Source organism: Siphateles boraxobius, unplaced genomic scaffold (genome assembly GCF_051911475.1).
Source record: "Siphateles boraxobius isolate OS27281-9 unplaced genomic scaffold, OSU_SipBor_1 130, whole genome shotgun sequence".
Lineage (NCBI taxonomy): Eukaryota > Metazoa > Chordata > Actinopteri > Cypriniformes > Leuciscidae > Siphateles > Siphateles boraxobius.
The window spans coordinates 51,988,834-52,007,795 of NW_027508734.1; positions in this window are offsets into that span (position 1 = coordinate 51,988,834).

Here is an 18,962-nt window from a genome sequence, read left to right on the forward strand (position 1 = left end):
ACGGCCGGTGCTGTCATTTTGACTTTGAATTTGGCGGGGATTAACTATGTAGGCTAGCTGTGGTGTAATGACGTTAGCTGCGCAAATGTCAAGTAATATCTCGATTTCAATTGGTCCATGTCTGATACGTAACGGAGATTATTACTGGCATAACATATTTACGTCCAAAGGAACAGCCAATTTGTGCTTTTTGCCGTACATGTTGAAGAATACAGGATCGAAGTGCGCATGCACAACATACAAACAAATGCTAGTAAAAGAAAAATGCTAGTAGACAGTAAAAGCACTTCTTATTCTACCATTTGTTTTTTATTTGATTTTGCGTAACTGCCACATTTGTCATCATAACGTCTAAACAATTGGAATAACACACATATTGCATATATAAAAAACAAGAATAAACAGTAAAAAAACTATTTTGGCAGGGTAGTGCCTAGTTTGCCTACCCAGACCGCACGTCACTGAAACTTGTCAAACTGTGCAGCCTCTCTGCTCAACCCGTAAATAAATCCATCGATCTGCACATTTTGTTTGAGTTCTTTAATGGTCTAGTGGTTGATCTTTTGCCAAGCGTGTCAGAGGTTACGGGTTCTAATCTGCACTTGTATATATATATTTTTTTCTCTCATCAAAACTGAATATGTTCATCTGTGGTTACAGTCTATATCAAACAGGGACAGGTTTGTGTGGATTTTATTTTGAGATTTCCCCGTAATGAATAGAGAGTCTCCACAACGGCGATAGATTGAAGCGTGTGTCCGAGTGAAGACTGCGCGAGCCTGTATCCGTGACACTGATTGCCGCGGCAATGAGCGCTCAGCAGCTTGAGTTCAAAAACACCATATTTTAGCGCTAGATCTCTTATTTAATAGCGAATTAAATTAATGCTCGGCTAGTTAACTGGATATGTTTTATTAATATGTATTAGGTACATCCGTGGCGCCTCAATGTTTCAAAAAGTGGTGGGTACAAAATGGCGAAATCTAGTGGGGACGCGTACCCACCGTACCCACCGTCCCCACCGTCCCCACCGTCCCCACCGAAATCGACGCCTATGCGCACAGCCTACCTGGTGAGCCGTTACAGTTAAATATGCCATCCTCAAATATTTTCTTAATTGTCGTTGTTAAGCGATCATATAGCCTAGGTAGCCTGGTAAATTAATTCTAGACTTGATGTACCATTTGACAAAAGATTAATGAAAATGATAGTGTACAGAGGAGATTACAGAAACCAGGTGTATTTGATATGCAGTGATTTATTTCATAGTTATTGTGTTCATTTATATAGCTACATAATTGCATATTACTTTAGGATTAATGTTTTAAATATAGCTTACATTTGTAATACAGCAACATGAAAATTATTGAAAAGATCAGGGATAGGTAACGTCATTTCTGGAGTGCTGCTGTCCTGCAGAGTTTAGCGTCAACTCCGATAAATACCTAGCAGTATTAATAATCCTAAAGATGATTATTAGCTGGTTCAGGTGTGTTTGATTAGGGTTGGAGGAGCTAAACTCTGCACCCAGGAGGACCGACATTGCCCTTCCATGTCATAGATTAAATATGGAAGTAAAACGGCCAGTAGGTGGTGGCAAGTTACTGTCTTTATGAGTGAGTCATTCATTCAAACTTCTCGTTCAAATCAGGAATTCTTTAATGAAACACTGTTGTGTGGCTCGGAGGAGATCAACGCTCGTGGTGCCAGGTCCAGAAGTAAGGCCAGGGCATTAAAGGTTAATATGATGGATCGTCAGACAGGCACACTGTGACAGGTCGTCGTCGTTAGGGTGACGAATTTAACGATAACGGATCGCCAGGTAGACGTAACAGGTCGAGTTGCAGGCACACATACAGTTTAACGGTGTCCTGCCACAGAAAGATTTTTGCCAGCTGAGCTGATGGTTATCTTCACCTGTAGCTACGAGAGAACATCAGTAGTGTGAGTCACATTGGAGTGACGTCAACACCCCTCTTCGATTGATTGGCTAGAGATGGAGCTGTCAATCTAGAACTAGTGGACCAATGGTGACGCTTAAGCACGCCCTAATTTACATGAAACTGGAACAGCAACATTTGGAAGAGCAAGCGCAGAACACGGAAAGAAGAGCGAAGAGAAAAACAGCACAAGCGTACGAAAAAATTAATTATGAGCAGAAAATGAAAGAGAGTGCAAAGTACAGAGTAATAAAACCAATGAAAACATAATTTTAAAGAAAGCATGAACACAAGTTTAAGTTTTGTGAAAAATATTTTGTAATTTGTTTAAAGTTTTTATTCATGCTTGTTATTTTTTGATTCACGCTTATTATATTTTGATCCGTGGGCGCAATACATTTGGCGGGATATTGATCCAATAACTCTGTACTAGAGGTCTGCGCGGGACACAATTTTCAGACCCGCTCCCGCCCGCTCCCGCAGTGTTCAGTCCCGCTCCCGCCCGCTCCCGCAAAGATTTGTCATTTTTAGTACCGCTCCCGCCCGCATCTGTGATATAATGTCCCGCTCCCGCCCGCACTTTCTGTCTGACGAAAGGTCTTGGGGAAAAAAATGCGTGCACACAAAATTCCTTACCAATACTTGGTAACATATTTATTGGTCCCATATTACGAACAGCATAATATTCACAACAGTACTTTATCTGAAGCACTAGAGGCGCTCTGTTCCTCGTCCATGCTGTCTATTTTGAACTTGAACTAGCTTTTGAATTCGAACTCGGAGCAGCGGGAAAGGAATTGTCTCTAAACAAGTGTGCGTGAGATTAGGCCCCGCCCTTCCCGACAACATTCACAAGTTTAGGCTGCTTAAAACGTTTTTATTGCTGCCAATCAGAATCTCCCTCACAACTACAAATTATGTACGCTACTTTAATCATTTATATATTTTACTTTATACTCATATTTAATTTGCGGGAGTGCAGCGTATCATCCCTCCCGCCCGCACCCGCAAGTGCACCTCATCATCCCGCCCGCTCCCGCAATGACCTTTAAAAATTTGTCCCGCGCCGCACTGTTTTGCGTCGGGACCCGCGGGTCCCGCGGGACTCCCGCGGGAGTGCAGACCTCTACTCTGTACTTATATTTCTTTGACGAGTTTACAAACCTTGTAACGGAGAGCCGAACAAACGACTGAAGCTTTAAAGGGTTAGTTCGCCCATTTAAGACATGAAGTTGTATGCAATCCTTACCAGCACTATAGTGCATACACACTGACCCACTCTGTTGTCACCTCCCTGGTCAGAGTTCTGGCCGCTGGAAGTTTTTCAATAAAGTTCTCCCGGTTATTTTCCGGGGCCACAAAACTGTGCGTTTTTCCGTGAAAAAATGATTTGCGTTTCAAAGCTTGATTAATTTACCACACAAAAAACACGCCGGTCAAAATTCATACATCAGTTTTAATCTGCACTATTTTCTATCCATTTCTATCAATCCGCGCTGCTGTCAACGTCAACAGTGCGCACGTTCCGATCAGCTGTTGATAGCGCGACTCGCTGACAACATGTCCGACTGCAAAACTTCTGATGATGAAACCAATTATAGCACAATGTCAGACGGATCAGATGATGAAAGTAATTTTAGCACAACGACAAAGGGATACCTTTATGAACCGGAGTATACAAGATCAAATCAAATGTTATTGATTGCATCACAAAACCTCAATTGTGTGTGTGTTCAATCAAATAGTTTTCTCAGCAAATTGTACCAATATCCCTATATACTGTTTTTATATTAGACATCTTTTCACGTGTTTTATAATGGAATCTAAACATCAGCTTGTTTACCGTACAGTTTAGACATGGGATCATAAAGTTAGTAAATAGAGCTTACCCGTGGTACTGGTACAGCAAAACTCTTTAATTTTCCTTTTCCTCCTTGGTTGGGGATGTAATCGTCTTCGCTGAAGCACTACACACACGAAAATCCTTTTTTTCTGGATATTTTAGCTCCCGCAGAGTAGCCGATGGCAACCAGCCAAAGCTGTCTCATAGTTATATTCGAAACAGGAAAACGATGGAATCTGAACGTTGATCCCGGCACATCCTTGTAGTCACAGCCTGGGAATTTACAAGTTCGCACCAATGTTAATTTAATACTTTTTATGTCGTTGTCAATCGATTGTGTAAACACTATGGAACAGCTGATTGGAACGTGCGCACTGTTGACGTTGACAGCAGCGCGGATTGATAGAAATGGATAGAAAATAGTGCCGATTAAAACTGAGGTATGAATTTTGACCGGCGTGTTTTTTGTGTGGTAAATTAATCAAGCTTTGAAATGCAAATCATTTTTTCACGTAAAAACGCACAGTTTTGTGGCCCCGGAAAATAACCGGGAGTACTTTATTGAAAAACTTCCAGCGGCCAGAACTCTGACCAGGGAGGTGACAACAGAGTGGGTCAGTGTGTATGCACTATAGTGCTGGTAAGGATTGCATACAACTTCATGTCTTAAATGGGCGAACTAACCCTTTAATGAGAGGAGCCGTTACTTTCAAATCCGATGATGATCAGCTGAGCTTTGTTGCGCGTGAGCAGCGTGAGGATCACTGAACCGATGACAACAGAGGAATAGCAGCAGTTTCGTGACAGATTACAACTTTTCTCCTCCTGCTTCTTCTTCATATTCTTTGTATTATTATTATTTATTGTTGTTGTTTAAGGTTTAAATTAATCAATAAAATAGACCTATACTAAACAAATGTAAGCCTATGTATACTGAATCAAACTTAAGTATAATAATTATAGGATAATGATAATCTTATTCTGGCCTCACAAAACCATTGGGTTGCTCCAGATGCTGGCTTTAACATAAGAGATCTTCCAGGAACCAGAGGTGGGAGTAAGTCACACATGTTCAAGCCACAAGTAAGTCTCAAGTCCCATACTATCAAGTCTCAAGCAAGTCTAAGTCGCATGTACACGTAACCAAGTCAAGCCAAGTCAATGGTTCACTTCAAGCAAGTCAAGTCGAGTCCTGCTAAGGGTCAAGTCAAGTCCAAGTCAAGTTACAATACCATTCAGAAAAAACGTGTGGTGGGGTTAGAGAGGACTCAAGAGCGAGAGTAACAATCACAGTTCTTTAATAGAGTCAAAAGTCAGACCACAGGTAATCCAAACTGAAAAGTCAATAATAAACATCAACAGAGGACACCAGTAGAACTGGCAGAATCACATGAACATAAATCTCCTCTGTGGTACTGGTAGAGACGACCAGCAGGCTGGTAAAACAGCGACTCGGAGACTCACGGAACTGGATACAGGTGGCGAGCACCGAGCAGATAATCAGCCTCAGCTTTAAGCACGTAAGGTTTCTGTGGACGTATAGATGAGCACAGGATAATTCCAGTAGAAATATTCCGTAGGACTCACAAGATAGGACAGGACAGGACAAGACTGAGATAAGCTCTGGTTAGTGAGCATCTGAGACATCGAACAATCTGAAAACAAGACAGGGAAAGAGAGGGTTAGAAGAAGCCAAGATAATGAGAGGAGATGAGGAACAGGTGGAGAGGAATGAGCGTAATGAAAAGTGATAACAGCTGTCAGTAATGAAAGTGAAAGCGGTGTGTGTGTGTGTGTGTGTGTCCAGCAGAGGGAGACAGAGAAGGAGACAGGATCATGACAGTACCCCCTCCTCAATGAGCGCCTCCTGGCGCTCCCGAGGAGGAACTCTGGCGAGACCGGAGGAAATCATCAATGAGCGAGGGGTCCAGGATGTCCCGGGGGGAAACCCAGCTTCTCTCCTCAGGACCATACCCCTCCCAATCGACCAAATATTGGTGCCCACGACCCCTCCGGCGCATGTCTAAGATCTTGCGGACACTTTAGATGGGAGAGCCCTCAATACGAACAGCGGAAAACGAGGCGCGAGAGGGCGAGCGATTAATGGGCTTAATACAAGAGACGTGAAACACGGGGTGAACACGACGAAGATTAGGCGGCAAATGGAGCTTGACGGCGACAGGATTAATGATCTTGACTATACGGAATGGTCCGATGAAACGGGGTGCCAGCTTACGAGATTCGGACTGGAGAGGTAAATTGGAAGTGGAAAGCCACACTCTCTGACCAGTACTATAGCGGGGGCTCTTGACGCGGGATCTATTGGCAGTGATGCTCATACGTCTTCTCGAACGACAAAGAAAAGATCTCACCCTCTTCCAAGTGCGCTTGCAACGACTGATGAAAGCCTGAACGGATGGACAAATAGAATTGGCTTCATGAGAAAGGAATAACGGGGGTTGATAACCGAGACAACAATGAAAGGGTGAGAGCCCCGTGGCAGAGGATGGGAGAGAGTTATGGGCATATTCTGCCCAGGGGAGCTGCTCTGCCCATGACGCAGGATTACGATAAGCTAGGCTGCGAAGGATGCGGGCGACAATCTGATTGCCTCGTTTGGCCTGGCCGTTAGTCTGGGGGTGAAAACCCGAGGAAAGGCTGGCGGTGGCCCCAATAAGACGACAGAACTCTTTCCAGAACTGCGAGGTAAATTGCGGCCCCCTATCGGAAACAACGTCGGTGGGCAAACCGTGTCATTTGAACACATGATTAACCATGATCTGGGCCGTCTCCTTGGCAGAGGGGAGCTTGGCGAGGGGAATAAAATGAGCAGACTTAGAGAAACAAGTCAAGAGCAATATGGGACCACGGACGAGTAGGGACCGGTAGCGGAGGCAGCAGACCAGCAGGTGGGGAATTACCAGCCTTGGTCTGGGCACAGACAGAGCAGGAGGCGATGAAACGGCGCGCGTCACGATCTAAGGTGGGCCACCAGAAACGCTGACGGATAAAAGCGATAGTGCCCCGGACGCCGGGATGGGCTGTCAATTTGGAAGAATGCCCCCACTGAAGGACGGCCAGACGAGTGGGCCCCGGGACAAAAAGATAGCCCCTAGGGCAGTTTCGCGGAGTGGTGACGCGAGAAAGAGAGCGCTTCACTTGTCTCTCGATTCCCCAAACCGTAGCTCCCACCACACGACTGGGAGGAATAATTTCCTCCGGGGATGTGACGGCGGGCGAGGAATCAAAGAGACGAGACAACGCGTCAGGCATGACGTTCTTAGAGCCTGGGCGGTACGAGATGGAGAAGTCAAAACGCGTGAAAAATAGCGCCAAACGAGCTTGACGTGCATTCAGTCTCTTAGCGGAGCGGATATATTCCAAATTACGATGATCAGTCCAGACGATATAAGGGACGGAGGAGCCCTCTATCCACTGTCGCCATTCACCCAGGGCCAGGCGGATGGCGAGCAGTTCGTGATTACCGACATCGTAATTACGTTCCGCGGGAGAAAGTCGGTGAGAAAAGAAAGCGCACGGGTGTATCTTGTTATCCGAGGCTGACCGTTGAGAAAGAACGGCACCTACCCCCACCTCAGAAGCGTCGACCTCGACAATGAACTGTCTTGTAATGTCCGGTATGAGAAGAATGGGTGCAGAGGTAAAAAGGACCCTTAGACGGTCAAAAGCCTCTTGAGCGGATTCTGTCCATTTAAAACTGGACTTAGCTGAGGTTAAGGCGGTAAGCGGCGCGGCCACTTGGCTAAAATTGCGTATAAAGCAACAATAAAAATTAGCAAAACAGAGGAAGCGTTGCAACGAGACACGAGAATCAGGAACGGGCCAGTTGATAACAGCCTGGACCTTTGTCGTATCCATACTGATCCCCTCTGCAGAGATGACCGAGCCCAGGAACGTTACAGAGGACGCGTGAAAAGAGCATTTTTCGGCCTTGACAAAGAGTCGATTCTCAAGTAAGCGTTGGAGAACGCGGCGAACGTGTTGCACATGGACCTGGAGAGAGGGTGAGAAAATTAATATGTCATCGAGATAGACAAACACGAATATGTTGAGCATATCCCGAAGGACATCATTGACAAGAGCCTGAAAGACAGCGGGGGCGTTGACCAATCCGAACGGAAGAACCCTATATTCAAAGTGACCGAGGGGTGTGTTGAAGGCGGTCTTCCACTCGTCCCCCTCTCTAATACCTACGAGATGATAAGCGTTACGGAGATCGAGCTTGGAAAAAATATTTGCTCCCTGCAAGATCTAGAAGGCTGATGACATCAGTGGCAAGGGATAGCGATTATTGACAGTGATGTCATTCAGCCCCCGGTAATCTATGCAGGGGCGCAGAGACTCGTCCTTCTTTTTAACAAAGAAAAAACCGGCACCGGCTGGAACAATAGTGCCAGCGTCAAGAGATTCTGACAGATAATTCTCTAACGCCTCCCGTTCAGGAGCCTAAAGAGAATAGAGTCTTCCCCGTGGGGGCGCGGCTCCCGGGAGAAGATCAATCCTGCAGTCGTACGGGCGGTGAGGGGGGAGAGAAGTGGCTCGGGAACGACTGAATACCCCCCGCAAATCATGATACTCCTCCGGTACTCCAGACAAATCCCCTGGCTCCTCCTGAAAAACAGAAACAGAAGAAACAGGGTGAACAGCAGACACTAAACATTCAACATGACATGACAACTTCCAAGACAAAATAGAACCCTGGGACCAATCGATGTGAGGATTGTGGAGTCTTAGCCAAGGATGGCCTAACACTACAGGAGTAAATGGAGATCGAAAAATTTAAAAAGAAATAGTCTCTTTGTGATTACCAGAAACGGTAAGAGTCAATGGAACAGTCTGTTTCTGAACCCTAGGTAGGGAACTACCGTCTAGGGCGAAAAGGGGGGTGGAATTCTTTAAGTAGGTGAGGGGAATACCTTGCCGAAGTGCCCACTCCTCATCGACAAAGTTTCCCTCTGCTCCAGAGTCGACCATGGCGGAGCAGGCGACTGATGAACTGGACCACTGAAGATGCACTGGTAGAGCTGTGCAAGAGCTTGAAGGGGTAACCTTGGTGATGGCGCTCGCCAGTAACCCTCCGCCTACTGACGAGCGCTGGCTTTTACTGGGCACAAAGAGACGAAATGATTGGCGGCTGCGCAATACATACAGAGGCGATTAGCAATCCTCCTCTCGCGCTCCTTTGGTGAGATCCGAAGGCCTCCAAGCTGCATTGGTTCGGGAACTGTACTTGTGGTTGAAAGAGTGGGACTGACAGGAGGCGTGGAAAAGAGAGTGACCTCCATGCGGCGAGCTCTGCGTCGTAGATCGAAGCGTTTCTCGATCCGAATCGCCAGGTCGATGAGATCGTCTAGCCGGGCTGGGACCTCCCTGGCGAGGATGTCGTCTTTCAATTAAGGGTTGAGGCCCTCCATAAAACGAGCGACCAACGCAGGTTGGTTCCAGCCGCAGGTGGTAGCGAGAGTCCGGAATTCAATAGAAAAATCAGGCACGGAGCGCCTTCCCTGCCGGAGAGAAGAAAGCAGTCGATAAGCGTCCTCGCCGTGGGCTGATCGGTTGAAGACCCGGATCATTTCATCCTTGAATAGCGAGAAGCTGAAGATGCAATCCTTCTCAGCCTCCCAGTTACCCGCTCCCCATTCCCGAGCCCGGCCAGCGAGAAGGGAGATAACGTAAGCGACCTTAGTCCGCTCCTTCGCATACGTCATGGGCTGTAGGGAAAAAATCACCTCGCACTGGGTAAGAAAAGAGCGGCATTGTGTCGGCTCACCAGAATAGATGGGAGGATTGTTGATCCGGGGCTCCGGCGAGTCGTGAAAAACCTGCGAGGTGGAAGGCTGGTGGCGCATATTGTGGATCTGACAGGAAAGATCTGACATCTGAGCGGCCAGCGTCTCGACAGCGTGTCTGGCGGCGGAGATGTCCTCCTCATGTCTGCCCAGGAGAGCGCCCTGATGTTCAACGGCAGACTGGAACGCGCTGCCACTCGCTGAGTCCATATTATGGTCAGATTGTTCTGTGGTGGGGTTAGAGAGGACTCAAGAGCGAGAGTGACAATCACAGTTCTTTAATAGAGTCAAAAGTCAGACCACAGGTAATCCAAACTGAAAAGTCAATAATAAACATCAACAGAGGACACCAGTAGAACTGGCAGAATCACATGAACATAAATCTCCTCTGTGGTACTGGTAGAGACGAACAGCAGCCTGGTAAAACAGCGACTCGGAGACTCACGGAACTGGATACAGGTGGCGAGCACCGAGCAGGTAATCAGCCTCAGCTTTAAGCACGTAAGGTTTCTGTGGACGTATAGATGAGCACAGGATAATTACAGTAGAAATATTCCGTAGGACTCACAAGATAGGACAGGACAGGACAAGACTGAGATAAACTCTGGTTAGTGAGCATCTGAGACATCGAACAATCTGACAACAAGACAGGGCAAGAGAGGGTTAGAAGAAGCCAAGATAATGAGAGGAGATGAGGAACAGGTGGAGAGGAATGAGCGTAATGAAAAGTGATAACAGCTGTCAGTAATGAAAGTGAAAGCGGTGTGTGTGTGTGTGTGTGTCCAGCAGAGGGAGACTGTCACGGTTTATATTTTCATTGTCTCCTTTTAGTCTCGTGTTTCTGTTGTTAGATGTGTGGGTGTGTGTGAGTGAGCGGCTCCACTCTCATCAGATCTATTAGCGATCAGCTGATCGCAATCATCTTCCCAGCTGCTACCCATCATCTCACCCTTTAAATACTCACGGAACTTTCCTCTCCTTGTCAGATCGTTGTTTGATGTTCCCCGTGTGTGATCCTGTTCCCGTCATCGTCTCGTCCTGTTTCCAGTCTGGTTCCTCGGTTCTTCACGGTTTTGGATTTATTCTTCACTTCATCACCACGGCACTTCACTCGGGATCACTGACCATCTTGTCCCTGCGTTACCAGCCTGTTGTGTGTGCTCTGACTGTGTGTGTGTGTTACACAATTAAATGAGTTTTACTTGCATTCTGCTTCCGCATCTTCTGTCGTGATAGAACGATCTGACCAACGATGGAAGCAGCAGGTGAATCTCCGTTGCTGGAAGGATTCGTCCAGGCCAGTCTTCAGCGTATGGACAGTCAAGAAAGAAACCTTAATGATACGGCGGGCTTCGTTCAGGCGCTGGTAACGCAGGTGTCCGAGCTCACCCAGCAAGTACAACAGCTACGAGCTCCCACTGCGCCACCCGCACCAGCCGTTCCCCCCGGACCATCAGAGGGCGCTTCCCAGTCAGAGCCTCGACTACTAGTCCCGCAACCCTATGACGGTGAGCCCAACTATTGTAGAGCCTTTTTGAACCGTTGTTCCATGCACTTCTCGTTGCAGCCTCGGACTTTTGCACACGAACCCGCCAAGGTGGCATTTGTGCTGACATTACTGACTGGGAAAGCCGCTCTCTGGGGAACGGCTGTGTGGGAGAACCAGGATCCATGCTGCGCCTCGTTCCTGACACTCGCCGCCGAGATGAAAAGAGTGTTTGACCGCGCGGTCGCGGGAAGAGAGGCGGCAAGGATGCTCGCGGAACTCAAACAGGAAGAGAGATCGGTGTCTGATTACTCTATTCAGTTCAGGACCCTGGCGGCTGAGTGTCACTGGAACGAGGAGGCGCAGTGGGACATGTTCCTGCATGGGCTGGCTGACCGCGTTCAAAAGGAGATCTACGCCCTGGACCTGCCTACGTCTTTGAATGGACTTGTGGACCTAGCGCTTCGGGTAGACGCACGACTGACCAGAAGCGAGCGTCGAACTCTACACAGCCGGGTTCCGGAGGGCACTGAGAGTCAGCGGTCCAGTGGCGGGAGCGCGGTCAGCCCTACCTACGATCACGAGCCCATGCAGGTGGGGCGAGCTCGGCTTTCCCGGGAGGAGAAGGAAAGGCGGAGATCCCAAGGTCTCTGCCTTTACTGCGGGGCCGCGGGACACTTTGCCTATAGTTGTCCGGTAAAAGGCCAAGCCCGGCAGTAAGTATGAGGCTACTGTCGGGTGGGATCTCCGCCAAGAAGACCTCATCCACATCTACGCTCCTCCCGGTAAGACTAAGATGGTCAGTACACAAGCAGGACTGTCAAGCACTGGTGGATTCAGGGGCAGAAGGTAACTTTATGGACCATTCATTTGCTCGCAAGTTTCAGATCCCCCTTTTCCCTCTCACCAGTAGGATATCTGTACATGCACTCAACGGCCAAGACCTTCCCACCATCTCCCTCATCACCGGACCAGTCGCACTTACCACTTCAGGCAACCACACCGAGACACTTTCCTTCTACATACTGGACTCTCCACTCGCACCTGTTGTCTTAGGACACCCCTGGCTCATTAAACATAACCCTAGAATTGACTGGCAACAAAGATCTGTGTTGGAGTGGAGTAGTAAATGTTCTGAGTCCTGTCTCGTGTCTGCTTGTTCGTCTGTTCCTGTCTCTATGTTTCAGGAGGAGGCAGTGGATTTATCAAACGTGCCCGCAGAGTATCTTGACCTGAAGGAGGTGTTCAGTAAGTCTCGCGCTGCTTCTCTCCCTCCGCATCGTCCCTATGACTGTGCCATAGAGTTATTGTCAGGTAAGTCTCCGCCTAAAGGCAAGTTATATTCGCTCTCTGTCCCGGAGAGGGAGGCTATGGAGAAATATATTTCTGATTCTCTAGCAAATAAGTTCATCCGCCCTTCCTCTTCTCCAGCGGGGGCGGGGTTCTTTTTTGTGGGGAAGAAGGATGGATCACTGCGACCTTGTATTGATTACCGAGGGTTGAACAGCATCACGGTAAAGAATACCTATCCTTTGCCGTTGATGTCTTCAGCCTTCGAGAGGTTGCAGGGAGCATCTATCTTCACGAAATTGGACTTAAGAAACGCTTATCATTTGGTTCGCATCAGGGAGGGGGATGAATGGAAGACTGCTTTTAACACCCCTAGGGGGCATTTTGAATACTTGGTCATGCCTTTCGGGTTGTCCAACTCCCCAGCAGTTTTCCAGGCACTCGTCAACGACGTGCTGAGAGATATGGTTGACCAGTTCATATATGTTTACCTGGATGACATATTGATATTTTCATCTTCTCTCCAGGAACACGTTCAGCATGTCCGACGAGTGCTCCAGAGGTTGCTAGAGAATGGGCTTTTTGTCAAGGCGGAGAAATGCGCTTTTCATGCACAGTCTGTTCCGTTTTTAGGATTCATTGTGTCGACTGAGGGAGTTCGCATGGATCCTGAGAGGGTTAAGGCTGTGGTAAATTGGCCAAGTCCAGAATCTCGTAAGGCCCTACAGAGGTTTCTGGGGTTTGCCAATTTTTACCGGCGGTTTATTCGCAATTTCAGCCAACTAGCCGCTCCTCTGACCGCCTTGACCTCCCCCAGAACTACGTACAGGTGGTCAGACTCTGCTGAAGCAGCGTTTGCCAAACTAAAAAGCCGCTTCGTTTCGGCTCCCATTCTCACCGCACCTGATACATCACGTCAGTTTGTGGTGGAGGTCGATGCGTCAGAGGTGGGGGTAGGTGCAGTGATATCCCAGCGTTCTCTCACAGACGACAGGATGCATCCGTGCGCGTTTTTGTCACATCGCTTGTCCCCTGCAGAACGTAATTATGACATTGGTAACCGAGAGTTGTTGGCAGTCAAGTTAGCGTTGGAGGAATGGCGTCACTGGTTAGAAGGGTCAGGGGTACCTTTTATCGTCTGGACTGATCATAAGAATTTGGAATACATCAGAACTGCTAAAAGATTGAACTCCAGGCAGGCTCGGTGGGCACTTTTTTTCGGACGTTTTGATTTTACTCTCTCGTACCGCCCGGGTTCTAAAAACATCGAATCCCACCGAATCGTTTATTTGTGCCGGAGGGATTACGGTCTGACGTTATTCAGTGGGGTCATTGCTCCAACGTGGCTTGTCATCCAGGAGTTAGTCGCACTAGCTTTTTAGTCAAGCAACGGTTCTGGTGGCCACTTATGGCTCGTGACATTCACAGTTTTGTTTTGGCTTGCTCGGTTTGTGCCACTGGTAAGACTTCCAATCGACCCCCAGATGGGTTACTCCAACCGCTGCCTGTCCCTTCGAGACCCTGGTCCCATATCGCTCTACATTTTATCACCGCCCTCCCACCCTCCCAGGGTAACACGGTTGTTTTAACTGTGGTGGACCGATTCTCGAAGGCGGCACACTTTATTCCCTTACCCAAATTACCCTCAGCTAAGGGGACAGCGTTGACAGTCGTTGATCACGTCTTTCGCTTACATGGCCTCCCGATAGACGTGGTCTCCGACAGAGGACCCCAGTTTGTGTCCAAATTTTGGCGAGAGTTTTGTAGGCTACTGGGAGCGACCGTTAGTCTGTCCTCAGGGTTTCATCCCCAGAGCAATGGCCAAACCGAGAGAGCCAACCAAGATTTGGAGAGGGTGTTGCGATGTATGGTTTCCAAGAACCCTTCCTCATGGAGCCAACAACTGTCTATGGTGGAGTACGCCCACAACACATTACCAGTGTCATCCACGGGTCTATCTCCATTTGAATGTAGTATAGGGTACCAGCCACCTATTTTTCCCAGTCTGCAGTCCGAGGACGCGGTTCCCTCCGCTCACGCCTTCGTCCAGAGGTGTCACCGCACATGGACTAGAGCCCGTGAGACTCTACTCCAGGTGGGGGCGCGCACCAAGGCCAAGGCCGATCGCCACCGGTCGAAGCCTCCCGTATACGTCGTCGGTCAAAAAGTGTGGCTTTCTACTAAGAATATTCCTCTCCGCTCCGTCTCTAATAAACTTGCTCCCAAATTTATTGGCCCGTTTACTGTCACCAAAATCATTAGTCCGGTGGCAGTCCGCCTCAACTTGCCTCCAGTGTACAGGAGGATTCATCCCGTTTTTCATGTATCTAAAATCAAACCCGTGTTTCACTCTCATATTAATCCGCCAGTCCCGGTTCCCCCCCCCGCCGCGTCTCGTAGAAGGGGAACCCACTTATTCGGTCAACCGTATTCTGGACTCTAGGCGGAAGGGACGCGGATTCCAGTACTTGGTGGACTGGGAAGGTTACGGTCCGGAGGAGAGAAGTTGGGTACCTGCTAGAGACATCCTGGATCACTCCCTTATTGATGATTACAATCGACAGGTAGGGGAGCCCGGGACCGCCAGGAGGCGTTCCTAGGGAAGGGGGTACTGTCACGGTTTATATTTTCATTGCCTCCTTTTAGTCTCGTGTTTCTGTTGTTAGATGTGTGGGTGTGTGTGAGTGGGCGGCTCCACTCTCATCAGATCTATTAGCGATCAGCTGATCGCAATCATCTTCCCAGCTGCTACCCATCATCTCACCCTTTAAATACTCACGGAACTTTCCTCTCCTTGTCAGATCGTTGTTTGATGTTCCCCGTGTGTGATCCTGTTCCCGTCATCGTCTCGTCCTGTTTCCAGTCTGGTTCCTCGGTTCTTCACGGTTTTGGATTTATTCTTCACTTCATCACCACGGCACTTCACTCGGGATCACTGACCATCTTGTCCCTGCGTTACCAGCCTGTTGTGTGTGCTCTGACTGTGTGTGTGTGTTACACAATTAAATGAGTTTTACTTGCATTCTGCTTCCGCATCTTCTGTCGTGATAGAGACAGAGAAGGAGACAGGATCATGACAAAACGTTTATGTTGGCCTCAATCTTATTTATTTTTGATTACCTTGATTACCTTTCTTATACATTTATTTTGTAATATTAATAATATTCGTATAATTTATTACAGCATGCATTTATGATTATCAAAATTTGGAATTATTATGATTATAATAACAATTATATGAAAAATTTTGAAGATAAAACATTTGAAGGCAAATTCAAAAGTGTGATGCATTAATTATAATGGTTTTATAGTAAATGTCATATGTTTAACTTTGCTTATTTATTTTTTCATGCAATATCACCTAGACATTAACTTTCCCATTAATAGCCCTTATTTGACCCCTTAAATTGATTTCCAGGGGCATTTTTTCTAACTATGTTAGAAAAACTAATCGGTTACTCACGTAACCTCAGTTCCCTGAGTTAGGGAACGAGTATTGCGTAGCTGTACGCAATGAAGCCTTTATGTAAAGCGCATTTGCAGCTGCACAGCTAGAACATCTGGCTCGCTCATAGGCTGCGCTGCGGCAACTGCACATCCAATGACGCGGGCACCTCTGACATGCGACCAATGAGATCACTCCGCGTCATACACGTCAGAGCCCGCCAAGGGGGCATGACCTCAGTCTATAATAGTCCCCGAATTCGCCATTATAGCAGGTTTAACGACTGAAGCGACAACTTGCCATGTTACTATAGTGCGGCTGGCTACGCAATACTCGTTCCCTAACTCAGGGAACTGAGGTTACGTGAGTAACCGAGTAGTTCCCTTTCGAACGGTCACTTCGTATTGCGTAGCTATATGCAGTTGGGACGCCATGCAAAACGCCTCACTGAGTAACTGGCTGCCATTGCAACTCAGGCCCCTGAGCATACAGAACAAGCCATAACCGCATAATTATGTATAAATAGACCAGACACCGTCAGGTCTAAAATAGTACACATCAGCTAGAAATAACCCAACATACTACACCAATGAACCCAGACACTGTCGGGGTCATTAGTATATGAACATATAACCAGTCAAGTGGGTTTATATATGAAATTATAACCGGCCAAAGCGTGTTTTATATATGTATGGAATATAACCGGCAAAAGCGGGTTTTATATATGTCATATAACCGGTCAAAAGCGGGTTTTATATATATGTAATATAACCGGCAACAGCGGGTTTATGCATGAATACAACCGGCCAGCAGCGGGTTTTATATATATATATGTGAATGTGATAGTGCACAGTAATATATGACAGGACCAGCCACCGACGGGTCTTAATCATACCGAAAGCACCTTCGCCTGCAGGGAAGGCACTTCCCTATTATAGAAACTCATAAATGTGGAAGGCGAGGACCAGCCGGCCGCATCACAAATATCACTAATGGGAATGCCAGATGACCAAGCCCATGACGAGGCATACCTCTGGTCGTATGGGCCTTGATACCTATAGGGCAAACTTGATCGGCTGCGGTATAAGCCATAGAAATAGCATCCACTATCCATCTAGACAGTCTTTGCCTAGTGACTGGATCCCCCTTGGATCTACCACCAAAGCAGAGAAAAAGCTGTTCTGATTGTCTAAAAGACGCAGAACGCTCCCGATAGATTCTCAGCGCTCAGACAGGGCAGAGAAGATTAACCTCTCCATCCTCTGCAGAAGGAGGGAGGGCTGATAAAGTCACCACCTGTGCTCTGAACAGTGTTGAGAGCACTTTAGGAACGTAACCATGTCTGGGCTTGAGGATGACTCTGGAGTCATCTGGACCCAACTCCAAACATGCAGGGCTCACGGAGAGCGCCTGCAGATCTCCCACTCGCTTGATAGATGCCAACGCCATAAGGAGAGCGGTCTTCAGCGAGAGGGATTTTAGATCAACCGATTGCTGCTATGGCTGCCACATACACTTAGAGCATGGACGGGGAGCAACCCGTGTCCAGCAGCTCCTGTAAGAATGAGCAAACCACAGATATCACACATGACTCTGGGTCAGCCTGATTTTTCAAGCACCAGCTGGAAAAACCTGACCATTTTGAAGCATACAGGCGCAGAGTCAACGGGGCCCTGGCTTCAGATATAGTGCTTAAAACCTTCTGAGGAAGGTCCTTGGGTACCCGTTGAGGGGCCAAACATTGAGGGCCCATAAATCGGGTCTCGGATGCCACAATGTCCCGTTCGCCTGTGTGAAAAGGTCTTTCCTCAGTGGGACAGGCCATGGGATTGTGTCCGATAACTGAACCAGTTCCGGGAACCACGGTCTGGTTTTCCAGAGAGGGGCCACCAGAAGGACTGGGCCCCCACCCCCCCCCCCCCTCTCTGACCCGTTTGATGACTTGTGGAATCGTCGAGACGGGGGGGAAAGGCATAAAGGGGACGATTGGGCCAGACATGGGCCAGCGCGTCCCTGTTCTTTGAGAAGAACAATTTGCAGTGGGTGTTGATTCTCGAGGCGAAAAGGTCGATTTCGGCCTCGCCAAACACCTTCCATATTAGACTGACCGTCTGTGGGTTCAGGGACCACTCGCCGAGGGGAGTGTTGCCCCGTGAAAGCATATCCGCGCCCACATTCTGGACGCCCGGGATATGCGCTGCTCTCAGAGAGCTCAGGTTGGTTTGTGCCCATATAGAGGTCTCTCGCCATCGCATGCAGGTTCCCTGACCTGATGCCCCCCTGGCGATTCATGTAGGCCACCACTGACGTATTGTCTGTGCGGACTAAGACGTGGTGACCTCTGAGGTTCAACAGAAATGCCTTCAGGGCCAACCCAACTGCTTTCATCTCCAGACAGTTGATATGTAAGCTCTGCTCCGTGCTCGACCAGAGGCCGGATGCAGGCATGCCCTCGTGCAGCGCTCCCCAACCCAGGTTGGACGCATCTGTAAGAAACACCTTCCTCCTGGAAATTGTTACCATTGTCACCCCCTCGTGGTGCCAGTTCTGAGCCCGCCAGGGAATCAGGGTTCTTAAACAACCGTGATTCACCATAACGCGCAAGCTGCCTGACTGCCATGCATGAGTTGGCACACGGCGTTTCAGCCAATGCTGCATCGGGCGCATGCCTAGTAATCCCATGCGGAATACTGGCGATGCTGCTGCCATGAGACCAAGCAGTTTCTGAAATTTCTTCAGTGGCGCGCGCTCGCGCAATCTGAAAGTGCCTGCAAACGCTCGCACCGAGAGCGCGTGCTCTGTGTGAGTCGCGCTGTCATAGCTCGAGTCTAAAACTGTGCCCAGAAAGATCATGCTCTGGCTGGGGGTTAGTTTGCTTTTTGAAACATTGATTGTGAAACCCAGGCATTTTAGAAGGCCGAGGATCAAATCCCTGTGAGCTAATAGCTCGGTTCTCGACTGTGCCAGCACCAGCCAGTCGTTGAGATAATTTAACACGCGCACTCCCTGAAGAATCCCTGAGATTCTCTCAGAGGAGAAAGCGCTGCATCCACACACTTCGTGAATGTACGGGGTGCCAACGATAGACCAAACTGCAGAACAATGTATTGATAAGCCCGGCCCTGGAAGGCGAATCTCTAGAATGCCC